Below are 15344 nucleotides of genomic sequence, written 5' to 3' on the forward strand. Positions count from 1 at the left end.
TGCTTCTCCAGATCAACGTGCAGGAGCTGCTCTTCCGAAGCGAACGCCTTCTTCAGCCTTTCAAAGGATTGCTGGGCACTTTCTGTGCACGCGAACTTCTTTTTGCTACTGAGACAATCTGTTATGGGCGCTGTCAAGTGAGCGAAGTTCTTTATGAACTTCCTGTAGAAGTTGCTGAACCCTAAGAACCTCTGCACGTCCTTCTGGGTTTTGGGGGCTTTCCATTCCAGCACTGCCTTCACCTTGCCTGGGTCCATAGCTAGGCCCTTGTCTGACAACTTGTACCCCAGAAACTCGACCTCCCTGGCGTGAAATTGGCATTTTTCCAGCTTGACCCACAACTGATGTATCTGCAGTCTCTGTAGCATTTCCCTGGCGTCTCTGACGTGTTGCCTCTCATTGTCCGAATAGAATTAGACGTCATCCAAAAAAGCTATGCAATTCTTGTACAGCAGGAGCCCCAACACGTGGTGCATGAATGCTTGAAAGCAGGCGGAGCCCGATTGTAATCCAAATGGCATGACCAAGTACTCGAAGGCCCCCAGGGGGGTGAACATGGTCATTTTCCATTCGTCCCCCTCCCATATCCTAATTAAATTGTATGCCCCCCTGAGGTCCAGCTTGGTAAAAATCTTCCCCTGCCTCACCCGGGTTACAATGTCGTCAATTCTTGGCATTGGGAAGGTCACGGGTTCTGACACCAGGTTCAAGGCTCTATAATCTACGACCAACCTGGGCTGATTAGTCTCCTTTTTGTCCACAGGGAACACCGGACTGCCCCCCACCGCCTTTGATTCCCTTATGAACCCCCTCTTCAGGTTCTTGTCAATAAACTGCCGCAACTCCTGCATCTCCTGATCGGACATGGCGTACAGCTTACCCACCGGCAACTGAGCCCCTGGGAGTAGGTTGATTTGGCAGTCAAAAGGCCTGTGGGGGGTAGTCTATCTGCCTCCCTCTCGCTGAAGACCTCCTTCAGATCAGCATATTGTGGTGGCACCTCCCCTTTCTGTTCCATGGCCAGCCCCGCCACCCTGGCCACCGTCATTCTTGGGTTCTCCCCTCCCAGACAGTGTCCTAAGCAGTAAGCTGACCCAAAGGTGACTGACCGCTGATGCCATGACACTACTGGATCATGTAGTGCCAACCAGCTCATTCCCAGTATTATTGGGGGTCCTGCCAGTGTGGCCACGTGGAAGGCAATGGTCTCCGTGTGCCTGGAAACCCTCATTCGCATTGGCGGGGTCTGGTGTGTCACTTCCCCTCCCAGAAGTTCCCTGCCATCGATGGTTGTCACCTGCAAGGGAAAATCCAGAGGCAACAGGTGGAGTTGGTGCTCCAGAGCGAAGTCTCTGCCGAAGAAATTACACGAGCTGCCCGAATCCAGCAGTCCCTTAACTTTGACAGGGTGCCCTTTCGGGAGTTCTAGCACCACTTCTATGGCTATAGCTGCCTTGGGGGGATCAGGCTGGGGCACTTCTATTGGTTGCTGGCCTGGCTGCTGCCCCTGCTGGTTGGCAGCCAGGCGTTGTTGTTTCCCTGCGCCTGCCCTTCCTCCCCCTCCTCGTCGTGGCCTGCAGCCCCCACCATCCCTTGCCAGGCTTTTCGTTGAGGGCAGACCTTAGCAAAATGTCCCAGTCGATTACAGAGGAAACACTTTTTGGTAGTTTTCCAATCCTTTCCTTCCTTTTTACAACCTTCACCGGAGTTTGAAACCTCGCGCGCGCGCGCACCATCAATTTCCATTAGCTCTGCCGCCTGGGGAGGCTCCCTCGGTATCTCAGGAATGCGGTAGTCATGGAGGAAACGTTCCCCTCTCATTTCCCGCTTCTCCTGAGCCCGCGCTTCTTGGCGTACGCCTATCGTGAGCACAGCCTTTGTGAGCTCATCCATTCACCGTGGCCGGGGCGCTCGGGACAACTCATCTTTCACTTCGGGGGCCAGACTCTCCTCAAACAACATTTGTATCAGTTCAGAGTCCAGATCCCACCCGAGCCGGTGTACTAACATCGTAAAACGCGACCAGTAGCGTCTGACTGGCTGGTTCCCCTGCTTGCACCCCATCAGTTCCCGCCATGGCACGCTTTGCTTCACATCGCTGGAGAACATTGCGTCCATCCCCTGAAGGAATTTCTTAAGGTCCTTCAAGGCATCATTTTGCGTCACCATTAGGGGCCTGATCCATTCTCTCTTTTTTTTTGAAAAGATATTTATTAAAGTTTTTAAAGTAGAACAGTAAAAATGAAAAATAAAAAGAAACATACAAAATAAAAACAGTAAAAAAAACACATTGATTTTCCATAACATATCTTCTTACACTTATTTCCCCGGACCTCCTCGTACCTCCCTTTCTTGTATTCCACTTCAGTTTGTTAGTTCAGCAAATCCTTACCATTAAGCTTTTACCCTTTTGTAAACCTTTTTTTCTATCTCTTAAAGCATTACAGCTGGAAACCACTTAGTTTCTATCCAACATCCTTCTAGCATTCATTAATTTTACAATATTTCTGTAAATAGTCTTTAAATTTCTTCCTGTCTTCTTTCACCGACTCTTCTCCCTGGTCTCGGATTCTGCCAGTCATTTCTGCCAGTTCCATATAGTCCATCCATTCTCTCGCCCCATCCTGCAGATGCCTCACAATGTAAGCCACCCTCTCCCCATCATCAGCAAAGTCATTTTTCTGCAGCTCCAAAGCGTACTGCACTTCCGTTCGGAAAGCATTGTAATCTTGGGGCTTTACACCAAATTTGTGTACCAGCCCCGGTACCTTCCTTGCGATGGGGGTGGCTCTGACCTGCGCATCCTGAGCCCGTCTTTCCTCCAGCCGCGCCGTCAGGATAGCCACGTGCGTCTCCAAGTCTCGGTTCCTCTCGACCAGACTCCACACAGCAGCTGGCTGCCCCGTCTCTTCGGCTGTTTCTGTTTGGCTCATCGTGCTGCCTCTCCGGGGCTGCGCACAAGCAACGTCAGGGACTGACGGATTGCTGTAATGGTTCTAGGGGTTGCTCGTGCGTAAATCGTCGCCACACCTGGCTGGGTTGCGTGGGTGAACCCTTTCTGTCTGGACAGGCACTCGCCCGTGGCTGTCTCAATCGCTGGCAGAATCCGTCAGTGGGCGTTTCTTGAACTTCTTCCAGCAAAGAAGCTCTTTGACGCCTAGTCTCCGCCTCTTTGACGCCTAGTCTCCGCGGAAGCCTTCTGCGCAGGGAGGGTGTGGGCTTCGGAGGACCCGTGCTCTCCCCACTGGTCCCCGGCGAGGAGTCGTGGAGCCTCCTCGCCGATTCCCCCATCTGCCCCCCTTCTCCACTGGTGCTACGCTGATTTCCTTCCCCAGAAGATGTGCTGCTTCTCTCCCTCCCGGGACGCTCTCCGGAACCCCTCTGGAGCCCTCCCTCTGCCTCAGGCTCTGATGGCAGTTCCCTGACAAAACCCCTTCTGGAATATGGTCAGCGTGTACAACATCTAGCTGAATCATCACCAGGATAACTAAGTCAGACTGGGGAAAATATCATTCTTCAGAACCAAGACATCATTACCATGCTTTCCAAGTTACCTGAAAGTCACTAGAACACTTGCGAGCACAGAGCCAAGACACAGCTGAAATAAGAGAATCCTACAAACCTCGGGGTTTGTAGATGGTTGTAAAGGTTGCTGAAAGGTTTCCAGTTCACTAGTTGGAAACAGCTTCCAGGCTAGGCAGGACCAAGGTTGCTTTGTAACTGTTCCTGTCTGCCTGCTTGCCATCGTGCATATTTGTAAACCATTTCTGCCAAAATATATACATCTGCAATAGTAGTTTCTGGAAGCAGACCCTGCAAGAGTGCACACTCCATGAAGTCCATATGAAGAGTGTTACGGAATGGAGGGGGGAGGGCATATGAACGAAATCTTACTCCCAAGTAAGAGACGTAGAGCCCGAGGCGATGACCTCAAGGGAACCCTGCCACACTAGGACTCCCCTCGCCCCGTCACAACGTTGCGCCAAGCACCGCACAAAAGTCCAAAACCCCAAGAAGAAAGCGCCATTTCTGACCCCGTATCCCGATGCTATACACGATCAATGTATTTGATGAATGAACAATGTATTTGCATGAGGATGCGCTCTAGCCAATCAGATGGCATTGAATGTAGCCCTTCAGCCAATCACAGCAATGCCATGGCTCTGCAGAGGCAGCTCAGCGCTGACAAGGTGATGACAGCTCCCGCTGCAAGAACAACGGACTGAGTCAATCGAAACCTCGTTACCCAGTTAATCCAATCAAAACTAGATGTTGTTTAGTCGTTTAGTCGTGTCCGACTCTGTGTGACCCCCTGGACCAGAGCACGCCAGGCCCTCCTGTCTTCCACTGCCTCCCGCACTTTGCTCAAACTCATGCTGGTAGCTTCGAGAACACTGTCCCACCACCTCGTCCTCTGTTGTCCCCTTCTCCTTGTGCCCTCCATCTTTCCCAGCATCATGGTCTTTTCCAGGGAGTCTTCTCTTCTCATGAGGTGGCCAAAGTACTGGAGTCTCAGCTTCAGGATGTGTCCTTCCAGTGAGCACTCAGGGCTGATTTCCTTCAGAATGGATAGGTTTGATCTTCTTGCAGTCCATGGGACTCTCAAGAGTCTCCTCCAGCACCAGAATTCATAGGCATCCATTCTTCGGCAATCAGCCTTCTTTATGGTCCAGCTAGATACAATGTAGCAATGTCAGGCCAGGCCACTTCCGAAAAGAACCGTCTGTATTAAAAAAGCCTAAGAACACTTGGAAATTCATAGAAAACCACTGGTTTCACCGATTCTCTTCAATCCACCACCAGACTGCATCGTTGGCCAAGGACTTGGGAACCCCTCGGTCCCTGCCAGAATTCCCCAAGCGGGAAGTCACCTACTCATAGGAAGGTACTTTACCCGTAGGTGACAATCGCTGGGCAAAAGCTCTCCTCCGGACTTACCCAGGCGGCAGACTATGCAAACCAAAGTTCTATTGTCCTCTTGCAGTAGGTGCTTAGAATGTACTTGGGTGTCGAGACCCCGCAGCAACCCCGTCGTTGGAAATGACTCACACAAGGACACGGATATTAGGTTTCTGTTACTGGGCAAATTTTGGCCACAACTTTATTGAAATTAAAGAATGTGAGCGGTATTGGCTTAGGCATTGATTGGACCTGACTATATCTAACTCCTGCCCATTGTGCAGGAAGTCCCAGTAAGGGTAAGCCACCGGTAGGGGGAGCCCTGTCGATGCAAACCAACTCAAGCTCCCCCTGGTGCTCCCGTCGGGGTCGTGTCAAGGCCTTAGCCCCCCAGCCGGGCTTCAGACTAGATCAACACCCCCGGATTCCTTTAACGGAATACCCTTAAGCATGGAGGGGCAGGTGTTGGCCACACCTCCCCTCCCCAACACAAGGTCAAACAATGCCTAACCGCAACCCTAACAAAGTTGTGACGATTGCTACGAGGTAGGCGAAAACCAAGTGGCCAGTGCCAATTTGCCAAGTGGTAAAATTCCTACCAGGCCCCTCGGACAAACAAGGCTACCAACCAAAGTCCATAGCAAGGCCATTGCCTAACCTGCAAAATAGGGAGGGAGGGAGGGTGATTGAGGAAGCGAGCCAAAGAAGAAGTTCTCTGGGGGTTGGCTGGCCGGGCTCTGATGTGGCCGGGATCCCATAGGCAACGGGGGACAGAGTCCCCCACCCCTGGTGGGGAGTGGGTGGCCACGTGGTCCACCGCAACTCCTCCCCACTGGGAAGTGGAGTGGATTTCCCAAGACATATCCTGTATTTGCATGTTACCCCAACACATTCCTCCTATGTTAATCATGTATAACCCTCCCCTTTTCTGATGGAGTGGTGATGTTTAGCGAACTGTCTGCTGGTATAAGATAGGAACTTTTAAAAGTCCTTGTCACCCCGTTCTCGGGGTTCAATTCCTCTCTGAACCTGTTGCGCGATAAACTTTGGTCTCCGCTATTTGCTCCGGTTGGTGGCTGGACTCCTTCTTTATTCCGCAGGGACCCACGGGCTCTGAGCAGCCTCCCACCTGGATTTTTCCGTAACAACAGAAACTCGACTAACCCTCTTGAGAGAAGAAAGGTGGCTTTTGCTCCCACTGCAATGTTGTAATCTAAATAAGCACATCTTCCTACAAGTGGATAGTAGCCATGAAGTGCTTTGCTCCACCTAGAGAGGTTGCAAGTGGACCAACAAGGTCTGCGTGGACAGTCTGGTAGGCTTTAGATGCCCACCTGCCAGAAACCTTGCCCTATTGAACTGTGTGTCATCATGACGAGCAGCAAAGTCAGTCCTCAGGGAATGTGCAGGCAACCTTGGAACGGACAGCTCACGGAAGAACCCCGACCAAACGCAAGAGGAGGCGTGTACTGGTGATAGGGGATTCCCTACTGAGGGGAACAGAAGCAGTGATTTGTGGGCCTGACAAGATGTCTCGGGAAGTGTGCTGTCTCCCCGGGGCTAAGATCCAAGATGTAACTGAACGACTGCAAGGAATCATAAAACCCACTGACGAATACCCCTTCCTCTTGGTTCATGTGGGAACCAATGACACTGCAAGCAATAGCCTCCAGAAGATCAAAAGAGACTACGAGGCTCTCGGCAGGAAATTGAAGCAACTAAATGCACAAATTGTCATCTCGTCTGTCCTCCCAGTTGAACGACGTGGCCCAGGGAGAGAGGGGAAAATAGTGGAAGTGAACAGCTGGCTTCGCAAATGGTGTAAACAGGAACGGTTTGGATTCTTAGATCACGGACTGCAGTTTCTTGAAGATGGACTTCTGGCAAGTGATGGGCTGCACCTCACAACGGTTGGGAGAAATGTTTTTGCCAAAAATCTCAGAAACCTCATCAGGAGGGCTTTAAACTGACTAATGTGGGGGAGGGAGACAGTGCTCCTGAAGGTAGGAGTCTATCAATTAATGAAGATGATCATCCAAATGTCATAGACCAAATGGAGCAAACAGCACGCGGACCTAGTGGTGGGAGGAAAAAATCCTTAAATAAGAGACACGGGGGAATGATTAATGGACTTCAATGTCTGTACACTAATGCGCAAAGCATGGGAAATAAACAAGATGAGCTTGAGCTCTTGGTACAGCAAACTAAATATGACATAATAGGCATCACTGAAACCTGGTGGGATAAGTCCCATGATTGGAATGTAATAATGGAGGGATACAATCTATTTCAGAGAAACAGACCAGACAAGAAAGGAGGAGGAGTGGCGTTATATGTCAGGGATGTGTATACCTGTGAAGAGATCCAAGATTTAGAACCTCAAAGCCAAAGTGAGAGCATTTGGGTCAAAATTAAGGGAGAGAAGAATAACAGAGACCTCATTGTGGGAGTTTACTATAGATCCCCAAGCCAAACGGAGGACATAGATGATGCCTTCCTGGAACAGATGGCCAAGCATGCAAAAGGAAGGGAGATAGTAATAATGGGGGACTTCAATTACCCGGATATTTGTTGGATGTTGTCAGGGGTTCAGGAGCAGAGGCGAGGGCAAGGGAGGAAACAGAGAGCGAGGGGGAGGAGGCAGAAGAAAAGATGAGTGATGACGACGACCCGAGATCTCCGAGTCTTTCCAGTGAATCAGAAGATTCACAGAAAGGAGCACCAGTGGCCAGGGCAAGGGGGGAGACTAGGGGGACACCCCAGGAAGATAGAGCCAGAGGGGACTCAGAGGGGAGCAGTTGGAAATCGGGACCAGCGTCACCGCCAGAGAGCAGGGAAGAGGAAGGGCGCCAGGGATCAAGCGCCGTTAGCTCACAACAAGAGGGAGGGCACGAGTCAGGAGTGGCCACACCTCCATCGGGGAGCGAAGAGACGGTTAGACGGAAGGTGGAAGGTTGGGCGCGCGCGCCAAGTTCAAATGCACAGGAAGGTGGTGCAATAGGCAGCCCGGAAAGGGAGCCAGGTCCTAAAGCCCGGCGCAAGGAGACAGGAGGGTCCGGGGGGTCAGCGTCAGAAGAATCCCGGAAGGAAGAGACCCCGGGGGGCAGAGGGACCCAGAGAAGAACAGTCAGGCGGAAAAGGTGGAGCAGGGCTAGGATATTAAGTTGGTGTACAAGGGGCGGAGATTCAGACGGAGCTTCGCCGATCTAAGCATAAGACGTAGAGTTGCACGCAGCAGCTTGAGAATGGAAACTGTAACTCAATAAAGACTTTTATTTAATGATCGCTGGCTAGCGTGATCCTCTGTGAGCTAGGATCTGGAAGCACTCTGACAGTAAGCTCCGTCTCTTAAATTGTGGGCATCCACGGCCTCGCGGAGAGGAGAGAAAGCGGGTGCCTACTAGCGAGCTCACGAACGGCAGACAATATGACGGCCGAACAGCAGATAGCAGAACTCAGAGAAGCAGTGTCACGACTGAATGCCGAGGCTCTGGCATCCAGGAAGAGAGAGGAGGACGCAGCTGCCGCCTACAGGGATCTCCAGGTCAGGTTGGAAGTGCTTACGAAGCAAGGGCAACAGACACCCAAACCAGAGGGGATTGGGTTGGGGAGACGCACAGGCGGTCTGGTCTCTCACTTCGATGGGAATTTGCAACAGTACCCCAACTTTAGAGCAGATGTAATGTGTGCACTGCAACTGCTGAACAAAGACTTTAGAGATGAAGAAGAGAAGGTGGGGTTCATCATGTCCCATTTGCATGGAGACGCTAAAGCATGGCTGCGCAATTTGTGGAGAGATAAGGATCCTGCGCTCCAAAATGCGGATGCCTTTATTAAAGCGATGGATGGGTGCTTTTTATCAAGCATTGACGTGGATCTTGCCCGGAAGGAGGTGCATGGACTAAGGCAAGGGAGGGCCAGCGTAAGGCAGTACCATGCCCGCTTTTTCGCTTTGGTCAGTGCTCTGGAATGGGACAGAGATTCGGCCCCTGTAAGAGACCTGTTTTGGGAGGGATTGCACAGCTCGGTTAAAGATGAAATTGCGAGGGGGGAGAGACCCCGGACCACGCAGGAGATCGTTCAGAGGGCGCTGGCGGTGGGGGTGCGGCTGGAAGAACGTCCGTGGAGCAGGGACGAAGGGCGTGGAGGGCGCGAACCAGCCAGGGGCTCCTCCTTCCTTCCCAGAGAAGCAGCGCGTGCGCAATCCACGCCTCCGCCCGGAGGAGGGGCGGAACCTATGGAGGTGGGAGGTGCAAGGGCTCAGTCAGCAGCCAGAGCCCTAGCACCGGCAACAGTGAAAGCGAAGCCTCCTAGAGGGAACAGGAAGTGTTACATATGTGATGATCCACAGCATATGGCGAAAGAGTGTCCCCGGAGGCTCCACAAGCACACTGCAGCCTCAGCAATGGTAACTGCAGCAATGCAGCATGCAGAACCACAGCAGGGAAATGACATAGTCTGGCTGGAGGAAGAGGCACTGGGGCCCAGCCAGACGTCTCAGTGAAGCAGTCCCCAGAGATTTTACAGCCCATGGACCCCCTCCCGCCCAAACCAGTAGTGAGGCTCACCGCATCTCTCCAGCTGCCCAATGGAATCACCATGGACGTGCCAATCACCATTGACTCAGGAAGCAATGCGGACTTTATAGGGCAGGACTTTGTCGACCGGCACGCTATACAGTTGCTGCCTGCCACGCTGCCCCTGCAGGTTGTCACGGTGGATGGCAGGGAGCTGCTAGGGGGGCAAGTGGTGAAGCAGACGCCACCAATGGTGATGCGACTTGGGAATCACAGGGAAGTCATCAGCTTCAACGTCACTCAACTATCGGACACGCCCATTGTATTGGGCATGAGTTGGCTGGACAAGCACAGCCCGACGCTGGCTTGGTACCAGAGGCAGCTGACCTTCGGCTCTTCCTTTTGCGCTGAACACTGCATCGTGCCCCGGCAGGAAGGAGAGGAAGAGGAATCACAGCTGCAGCTAGGCACGCTGCAAGCGGTTCCCCACAAGTACGCAGAATTTTTGGAGGTTTTCTGCGAGAAGGAGGCAGACAGGCTACCCCCCCACAGACCATATGACTGCAAAATTGACCTGCTGCCGGGGGCGGCGCTGCCCAAAGGGAAGCTGTATTCCATGTCTGAGGACGAATTGCAGGAACTCAAGGAGTTCATAGATCATAATTTGGAGCGCGGTTTCATCCGAGAGTCCAAGGCAGCGGGGGGCAGTCCGGTATTCTTTGTTAAGAAGCGGGACACGCCCCAAAAAAGACTCGTAGTGGACTACCGCATTTTGAACAGTGTGACCAAGCCATCAGACTTCCCCATGCCCCGAATCGACGACCTCCTCGCAAAGGTACGCAAGGGCAGCGTGTTCACCAAGTTGGACCTGCGAGGGGCGTACAACCTCATTCGCATGCGGGAAGGAGATGAGTGGAAGACAGCCATGTTCACGCCCCTGGGCACCTACAAATATAGAGTTATGCCTTTTGGATTGCAAAATGGCTCCCACGTTTTTCAAGCTTTCATGCATCACGTGTTGGCGGGGCTCCTCTACAAGACGTGCGTCTGTTTCTTGGATGACATCCTGATCTTTTCGGAATCGCAGCAGGAGCATGACAGACACGTCAGGGAAGTGCTGAGCAGGCTACAGCAACGTAGGCTTTACGCCAAGCTGGAGAAGTGCCAATTCGACGTGACGGAGGTGGATTTCCTGGGCTACAAGTTGTCTGACAAGGGGCTCGCCATGGACAGTGCCAAGGTTCGAGCGGTGTTGGATTGGAAAAGCCCACGCAACCGGAAGGAGGTCCAACGGTTTGTCGGCTTCGCGAACTTCTATCGCAAGTTTATCAAAGGCTTTGCCATGCAGACAGCGGCCATCACGGACACGCTCAGCTCCAAGAAAAAGAAGTTCATCTGGACAGAGCAGGCAGAGCAGTCCTTTCAGGCACTCAAGCGTCTCTTCGCGTCGGAAGAGCAGCTGCTTCATGTCAACCCCAGCAGGCCGATGAGGGTTGAGACAGACGCTTCGGACAGAGCCGTCGGAGCAGTCCTGCTGCAGAAGGACCCGCAGGGGGTTTGGAGGCCGGGAGCGTTTTACTCCAGGAAGCTCAGCAAGTCCGAACAGAACTACACCATCTGGGACAGGGAGTTGCTGGCCATTCATGCAGCATTCAAAGCATGGAGGCACTTCCTGATCGGAGCCAAGCACACGGTGCAGGTCTGCACAGACCACAAGAATCTGGAGCACTGGCGCACGGCACAGTTCCTGAACCAGAGGCAAATACGTTGGGCTGAGTTCTTTGCGAACTTCGACTTCCGAATAGAGTATGTCCCGGGGGACACCAACATCATGGCGGATGCTCTCTCCCGTAAGCCACAGTATCTGGAGGAGGCAACGCCAGCGGCCGCCATGCACATCTTCGCACCGACAGTGTGGGCGTGCGCTGCGGCAACAGTTGACCTGGAGGCGGTGCGACGAGCGTTGCAGGATGACTCCTTCGCGCAAGCAAAGATGGCAGAGGTGCACAGGGGCACGGCAGCGACCGACGAGTTCCAGCTGTGGGATGGATTGCTCCTCCGTAAAGGGGCCATCTACGTGCCGGGAGACGAACTTCGCGCCAAGGTACTGCAGCAGCTGCACGATGCGCCCACTGCCGGGCACTTTGGCAAGGAGAAGACGGTGGAATTAGTCGCCAGAGACTTCTGGTGGCCTGGAATGCGAGGGGAAGTCGCGGACTACGTGGCGAGGTGTGACACCTGCCAGAGGGTCAAACCAGTGCACAGACCGCCGGCCGGACTGCTGGAACCGCTGCAAACTCCGTGCGAACCATGGGAAAGAGTGGCCCTGGACTTTGTCACGGATCTGCCCAGCTCGAGGGGCAAGACGGCTGTGCTGGTGGTGGTGGACTTGTTCTCCAAGATGGCACATTTCATTCCGTGTGCGAAGGTGGCCACGGCGGAACAAACCACCAAACTGTTCATAGATCACGTGTTCAAGGTTCACGGTCTGCCGCGGTCTATTCTGTCCGACCGAGGGCGACAGTTCATCTCGAACTTCTGGCAGAAGCTGATGGGCTTCCTGAACGTCAAGATCAACCTGGCGTCGGCTAGACACCCGCAGACCAACGGGCAAGCGGAGCGGGTCAATGCCATCATGCAGCAGTACCTGAGATGCTATGCGAATCAACAGCCTGCGACGTGGGTGGATTACCTGCCTCTCGCCGAGTTCGCCTACAACAACACGAAGCACGTGTCCACGGGGGTCACGCCGTTCTTCGCCAACAACAGGAGGCACCCCAGAACCTTCCCGGGACTGGAAAGACTGGGGGAGGGGGAGCCGCAGACAGCAGATGCGTTCGCGTCGGAGTTGCAGGAAGTCCACGATCAGCTGCGGCGGCACCTGGAGCTGGCTAAACACGCATACAAGGTACAAGCGGACAAACACAGAAGGGTTGGCGAAGAGATCCATGTCGGAGACTGGGTCTGGTTAGCAGCCCACGCAGTGCCGGCCAGGTCGTTGGCGAAGAAGAAACTAGGGCATAAACAACTGGGGCCCTACCAAGTCGAAGAGCAGGTCAACCTGGTGGCTTTCAGGCTGGCGCTTCCGGAGGGCTCCAGGATGCATCCGGTGTTCCACAGATCGGTGCTCACTCCCTACAAGGCACCTCACAGGTTTCAGGAACCAGGAACGGCGCCGAGTCCGCTCCGAGAGAGAACCGGGCAAGGGGGAGTGGCACAGGAGGTGCGCATCAACGAAGTCACGGAGATTTTGGACTCCAGATGGGGGGAAGAGGGGGTAGAATACCTTCTCGCCAAGGAGGGCACCCCGGCCAGTGCCAACAGCTGGGTGCCGGGCTACGCTTTAGACGAACCTCTGCTCAAAGAAGAGTTTCATGCCCTCTTCCCACACAGGCCCATGCCAGCAGACTTTTTCGACGACTGGCTTTTCACGCCCACGCTTTCAGCCAGCACGTTCCGGGGGTTCGACTCGGACGAGGAACCGACACGAGACGCCCGTTCCCCGGAGGGGTCACCCTCGGGATCTGCTTCAGAACCCTCGTATTGGTGGGATGATCGACCAGAGGAGCAGTGGCGCAGAAAGTGGCTGGAGGGTCCAGGACGAGCAACGTCTCCAGAAGGAAGCGAGGGAGAGACGGACATGGACGTTTTCGGGGACGACCCGGGTTTCGAGCATGGCGGCACAGAGATGGAAGCGGAGGTGACCGTCGTCGACGAGAGCAGGGAGGAAGAACCGGAAGACTTCAGATGGAGGCCCGCCACGGGAAGCGTACTGTACCCGACATTCGTCCCCTTGACACGGCAGCACCCAGCTCCCGCACCGGAAGGAGGGGAGGGGGGAAGAGGGGGCTTCGAGGGGGGGATGGATGTCAGGGGTTCAGGAGCAGAGGCGAGGGCAAGGGAGGAAACAGAGAGCGAGGGGGAGGAGGCAGAAGAAAAGATAAGTGATGACGACGACCCGAGATCTCCGAGTCTTTCCAGTGAATCAGAAGATTCACAGAAAGGAGCACCAGTGGCCAGGGCAAGGGGGGAGACTAGGGGGACACCCCAGGAAGATAGAGCCAGAGGGGACTCAGAGGGGAGCAGTTGGAAATCGGGACCAGCGTCACCGCCAGAGAGCAGGGAAGAGGAAGGGCGCCAGGGATCAAGCGCCGTTAGCTCACAACAAGAGGGAGGGCACGAGTCAGGAGTGGCCACACCTCCATCGGGGAGCGAAGAGACGGTTAGACGGAAGGTGGAAGGTTGGGCGCGCGCGCCAAGTTCAAATGCACAGGAAGGTGGTGCAATAGGCAGCCCGGAAAGGGAGCCAGGTCCTAAAGCCCGGCGCAAGGAGACAGGAGGGTCCGGGGGGTCAGCGTCAGAAGAATCCCGGAAGGAAGAGACCCCGGGGGGCAGAGGGACCCAGAGAAGAACAGTCAGGCGGAAAAGGTGGAGCAGGGCTAGGATATTAAGTTGGTGTACAAGGGGCGGAGATTCAGACGGAGCTTCGCCGATCTAAGCATAAGACGTAGAGTTGCACGCAGCAGCTTGAGAATGGAAACTGTAACTCAATAAAGACTTTTATTTAATGATCGCTGGCTAGCGTGATCCTCTGTGAGCTAGGATCTGGAAGCACTCTGACAGATGTCAAACTCAGCCAAGAGCATAAGGTCAAACAGATTCCTCACTGGCCTTGCAGACAACTTCATTGCCCAGAAAGTGGGAGAAGCAACAAGAGGAACAGCCATTTTAGATCTGGTCCTAACCAATGTCGATGACCTGGTTAGTGGGGTAGATGTGGAAGGATCATTAGGCGCGAGTGATCATGCTCTTCTGAAGTTTACTATACAGCGGAAAGGAGCAGCCAAGCATACTAGGACTCAATTTCTTGACTTTAAGAAAGCCGACTTCATAAAACTTAGGGAAGTGCTGGGTGAGATCCCATGGACAGCAATACTAAAAGGAAAGGGAGTTCATGATGGCTGGGAGTTTGTTAAGAGGGAGATAGTAAAAGCACAACGTCAGGCAATACCAATGAGACGGAAACATGGAAGGTGCCTAAAGAAGCCAGGGTGGCTATCTAAAGAACTTTTAACTGAATTAAGATTAAAAAAGGATGTGTACAAAAAATGGAAAAGGGGGGAAACCACCAAAGAGGAATTCAAACAAATAGCCAGCACGTGTAGACACAAAGTCAGAAAAGCTAAAGCACAGAATGAACTCAGGCTTGCTAGAGAGGTTAAAAGCAACAAAAAAGGCTTTTATGGGTATGTTCGTAGCAAAAGGAAGAACAAAGAAACAGTGGGGTCACTCAGAGGAGAAGATGGTGAAATGCAAACAGGGGACACAGAAAGGGCTGAACTCCTCAATGCCTTCTTTGCCTCAGTCTTCTCCGATAAAGAAAACAATGCCCGACCTGAAGAATTTGGAGCAAATGATTCAGCAAAGGAAACACAGCCCAGAATAACTAAGGAGATAGTACAAGAATACTTGGCTAGTTTAGATGTATTCAAGTCTCCAGGGCCAGATGAACTGCATCCAAGAGTATTAAAAGAACTGGCAGATGTGATCTCAGAACCACTGGCAGTCATCTTTGAGAATTCCTGGAGAACAGGCGAAGTCCCGGCAGACTGGAGGAGGGCAAATGTTGTCCCTATTTTCAAAAAGGGGGAAAGAGAGGACCCAAATAATTATCGCCCAGTCAGTCTGACATCAATACCAGGGAAGATTCTGGAGCAGATCATTAAGCAAACAGTCTGTGAGCACCTAGAAAGGAATGCTGTGATCACCAATAGTCAGCATGGATTTCTGAAAAATAAGTCATGTCAGACTAACCTGATCTCGTTTTTTGACAGAATTACAAGCCTGGTAGATGAAGGGAACGCAGTGGATGTAGCCTACCTTGATTTCAGCAAGGCATTTGACAAGGTGCCCCATGATATTCTTGTA

The 15344-nt window shown here is 53.1% G+C and overlaps 1 long non-coding RNA gene and 1 pseudogene across 2 annotated transcripts in view; one reads left to right on the forward strand and one right to left on the reverse strand.

Annotated features, from left to right (window-relative positions):
• Positions 1–15344, forward strand: part of LOC310697729 — an 861879-nt gene that overhangs the window by 640088 nt on the left and 206447 nt on the right. The window lies entirely within an intron of this gene.
• Positions 1818–15344, reverse strand: part of LOC310697815 (inositol polyphosphate 5-phosphatase OCRL-like) — a 127319-nt pseudogene continuing 113792 nt past the window's right edge. The window contains exons 16-17 of the transcript in view: positions 2796–2951; positions 1818–1859 (exon numbers count right to left, since the gene is read on the reverse strand). The product of the transcript in view is annotated as an inositol polyphosphate 5-phosphatase OCRL-like (transcript). The remainder of the gene's footprint in view (positions 1860–2795; positions 2952–15344) is intronic.

The sequence above is a fragment of the Podarcis liolepis genome (genome assembly GCF_965112155.1).
Source record: "Podarcis liolepis genome assembly, chromosome: W".
Taxonomy (NCBI): domain Eukaryota; kingdom Metazoa; phylum Chordata; class Lepidosauria; order Squamata; family Lacertidae; genus Podarcis; species Podarcis liolepis.